This window comes from Camellia sinensis, chromosome 12, assembly GCF_055761805.1.
Source record: "Camellia sinensis isolate YWXY chromosome 12, ASM5576180v1, whole genome shotgun sequence".
Lineage (NCBI taxonomy): Eukaryota > Viridiplantae > Streptophyta > Magnoliopsida > Ericales > Theaceae > Camellia > Camellia sinensis.
In genome coordinates this window covers 92,725,685-92,730,129 of record NC_138972.1, presented here as the reverse complement: position 1 = coordinate 92,730,129, position 4,445 = coordinate 92,725,685, and the positions used below count along the sequence as shown (strand labels likewise).

The 4,445-nt window shown below is 34.7% G+C and overlaps 1 long non-coding RNA gene across 1 annotated transcript; it reads left to right on the top strand.

Annotated features, from left to right (window-relative positions):
* Nucleotides 1-1,035: 1,035 nt before the first annotated feature.
* LOC114305668 (uncharacterized) lies at nt 1,036-3,353 on the top strand. Its single transcript, XR_003644440.2, has 3 exons — nt 1,036-1,276; nt 2,718-2,869; nt 2,956-3,353. It is a non-coding gene; the product is annotated as an uncharacterized LOC114305668 (long non-coding RNA).
* Nucleotides 3,354-4,445: the final 1,092 nt, after the last annotated feature.

Here is a 4,445-nt window from a genome sequence, read left to right as displayed (position 1 = left end):
TTCTAGAATAACATTTAAATTTCTCTAGACTAACATTCAAATTTCTCTGAATCTATGGATTAACATCAAAAACCTTTGAACCTTTCACAAATTTCTCTGGACTAACATTCAAATTTCTCTAGATCAACATTCAAATCCCTCTATTTATCTAGAGAAAATTAACCATACCAGAGAAATTTTAGCACAAATTTCTCACACAGAGTACTGAAATTTCTCTGGCAAAAACAACCCAAAGGCTAAAAAATATCATTTTTTACATTTCTGAAAATTTCAACATAATCTCAATAACCAAACAATCAAAAAATCATACATGATACCCTTTCCAAGTACAGTAAGTATTCTTCAATATTGTTCCTATTTTTGATGCTTTGAAAAAGTAGATAAGGACAAAAAAATGGCAACCAATTTCGGATCACTGAAGCATAGCTTCGTAGAGAGAAGTAATATTAGGTTGCTCTCTAGAAAATACTACTCGGAGCTAGGGTTTGGCCGATCTGAGGACCGTAGCGACGTTCGATCACTTTCGCGATAAGTTAGACAATATTCCGGACCTTCTCTATCGACTCCTTGCACCACGTGTCCTTCTTCTCTTTCACCCGGGCAGTACTATCGGAAGAGAACTGCCGGAGATGGAAGTTTTAGTGAAAAGAGGAAAATGTGGATTGCTCTGTTTCTGTATCAAACTCTAGATTGAGCGAGAGAGGGGTTGTTTGGTAGAAGGATAAAAGATGAAAGAGAATGAAAAAGTTGGTGTTATATATGGGTATATGTGAGGAACCTTAGAATACAAAAAGAATTATTGTGGACCTCTACCATTATCAAAAGTTGGAGAAGGATATTAGACCAATTTTTCCTATTTTTTTCCCTACTAATTTTAAATTTAAATATATACATATTTTCTGAATAATAAAATATAGAAAGAATGATGTAGGCCGAAATGTACCACATTGAGGTTACTTAAATTACATTTATAGTCTTTCAATTTTGTTTATGAAAAATGACTCGTAGCTCGAATGTTTCGGGCTCGAATGGCTCGAAAGTTTGAATTTCTCTCTCCTCTCGATCTTTTCCCCTCTTAGCAGTTCACTCTCGCCTCTCTCACCTCTCTTACTCTCAACAAACCTCTCTCTCACTCTCGCCTCATCCCTCTCTCCTCTCTACCTTTTCACTCTCACCTCTCTCACCTGTCTCTTGAAAGAGTTCGAACCACGACGGAGGATGGAGGACGACGAACCACGACGGAGGACAAACGGGAGCCTGCGACAACAAATCTGAGGTAAGAATAAAATCTGTGATTTGCCTTCAAAGTTAGGGTTTGGGATTTGCCTTTATACTCTGTGTTCACATTCTGCACACTGTGTATGTTGAAAAATTGAAATTTAAATGACTTCTCAAAGCCCTAACACAGGAATTACGGAATGAAGGTTATGAACCAGATTTGGGCAGCCAGACATAAACCAGATTTGAATGAACGAAATTAAATCTTGTTTTATCTTTGTTTGAGAATAAATTCTGTGTTCACAAGCCTTGTTTTATCTTTATTTGAGAATAAATTTTGTTCATTTAAAAGGCTTAAAATTTTGTTCATAAGGCTTGTCACAAGCCTTGTAAATGACAACCCTTATTTTAAGCAAACTTTCTCTTCATAATTAAATTTTGTTGAGTCTTAAGATTTTCTCTTCTCTAAGCTCAGCAAATTCTCTTCTCTAAGCTTAGCAAATTGAGTCTTAAGATTTCATTAGTACATAATTAGGATTTCATTATAAATAAAACTGTAGTAAAATTTATAGTATCGATCAATGAAAACTGTAGCAAATTGAGTCTTAAGATTTCACAGTTGAAGCAGACATCATGAATATATGAATCAAGGTAAACCTTAGAAAAGGAAATAGGTCCCCCTGCTTACAACATGGTAATGTATAAACAAAATACAAAATACATAATTACCTAGATGAAAAGAGAACACGAACACGAACCTGCTTACGGATAACTAATTTTAATTTATTGCCACATTGTATTCAAAATGAGATAATTCAATAACAGAGTTCAACCAGGAGAAACAAAAGAACATTCCAACTGTATGTTGAGTTGGTTTCAAAAGAAGACATCCTACCTATATCCTAGTTACTTTGCAAGAGCCAACTTTTCCCTATACAATTTCAATAGCTCAGGAGCTTGTTCCACATGACAGATCAAAAACTTCTTTAAGAACAACATTTCTCTAAACTTCAGCATAGTTGACAAGCTAATATTGTTGCTGTTAATGAAACCTTTTGATAGCAATACTTGCTAAACTGCACACCTTGGAACAATTCTCTTCTCTAAGCTCAGCGAAACAAGTAATGGATTTCTTAAGATTTTTGTTGGGATAATTTGTTTCGATTGATCTATTAGTGTCAAGTTTGGTATGAGGCCTTTCATTTCATTCTTTTATGTAATTATGCTGGAAATATAACATCGTGACTTGTGTTTCAACTTTTTGGGCATTGGTTAGTTAATCAAAAAGTGCTGTTCAAGTGCTTATAAATAGGAAGAACAAGCACTAAATACGTATGATGTAAGAAAATCAGGGAAATTACTGAACGTCATCAAAAATTTCAATTGGAATTTACTCTCAAAGCCCAAGTCTCAACCTTCTAGCATTGTTGATAAAATAAATAGGAAGAACGTCATCTTCTACTAATCGTTAGTTGAATCTGTTGGTATTTGTTATGCAGATAAAAAAATGGCTTCATCTTCTACTAATAATACGGACATGAGATTAAAGCCAAGGTATTGTAATTGTGGAAGAGTAGCTTCCATACGTATTGTAGAAAGCAATGAGAATGGAAATCAAGGACATGTCTATTTTGTTTGCCCAAGAAAATATGTAAGTACCTGTTATATAAATGAATCTATTACTTTTTACAAAATTGATTTGTCCTTTATTGAGTAACTGATTCTTGTCCATTGTAGACTAGGAATGAACACTGCAATTACTTCAGGTGGTTCGCAAATGATGACGACGACGACGACATTACCTCCACAATCCGTGCCAATGCTGGACCTCGGACACATTCAACAACAGAAGAAATAAATGATCTGAGGAGAAGGGTTGGTGAGCATGATAGAAGGCTTCAACGGATGGAGAAAATTTTCAAGGGAATGACTTATGTAATTGTATTTTGTGTATTTTTGTACTTTATCATGTAAATGACTCAGTTGTTAGGTTTTGGAACATGCTGTGGCTGTAATCGACTTTTCTACTTGTTTTGTATTTTTTTTTTTGGTGCTTAAAAATCTGATGTTTTGAAAAAACAAGTGTATAACAAGTTTGTTTCAGATGAAATCTGTTGAATGCACAGTGTGTGAAATCTGTTGAGTTATGTTGGTTGCTTAACATTTCAAATTATATGTGATGGTTTGAAAAAAGAACAGTGCGTGCTTAACAGTGTTGTTAACAGTGTGTATTAACAGGTTGAAGGTTCAAATATGATGCTATGAACTTTGCATGAAATCTGTTGATTAACAGGTTCTTGAATGATTAACAGGGTCTTGGAAAAATCTGTTGAATGAATAACAGGGTCTGGAATGATTAACAGGTTGAATGTGTAAAATAGGTTGAACAGCTTGAACTTGACAATGTATGCAATTTGTTGAATGAATAGGGCCATTTCTTGAATGATTAACAGGTTGAATGTGTATAACAGGTTGAACTTGACAATGTGTGAAATTTGTTGACAATGTGTATAACAGGTTGCACTTCATCTTGGTTTATGCTATGCATGTAAGAAACAACAGTTTTCTTCATTCTTCATTTGTGACTTCTCCTTTAATGACATTGCAAAGAGGCATGTTGGATGGGAATTGTGCTCAGAAAAGACCAATATATTGCATGTTTCTCAATTATTTTATATCTTCATGTGGCACTTGGAACCAACCTGTACCAACTTAAAAAATACTGTCATATGGATCATTCAGCACAGAGGGCACAACAGGAGGGACTATTAAGGTTAGATTGTTATATTCTACGTACTGATACAAATCAGATTTGGTAAAGATTTCTGCAAAATCCACACCAAGTTGTGCCTCAACTGAAGAACCAGTGACCTGTGGCATCCATGTAGCAGTATTAACACTATCTTTGATTTTGGGTACCCCGGGGATAGACTATAATATGTCACAGATATCAGTCACAAGGAAGATTATTGACAGTGATTTCATTATAAAAAAACAGAAAGTTCTGTTTTTTATATTATCCTAGTTATTGATATAAAACACAACACATGCAGAACAGCTCTACTAAACCAGATTAACACACCAGATCAGCAACTCAGATTAACACACCAGATCAAGCCAATGCAGAACAGATCAGCAACTTAGATCAGGTCAGCAAATAAACTAAAATCAGATCAGCAGATCAGATCAGATCAACCAATGCACAACAGATCAGCAAATAAACTAGC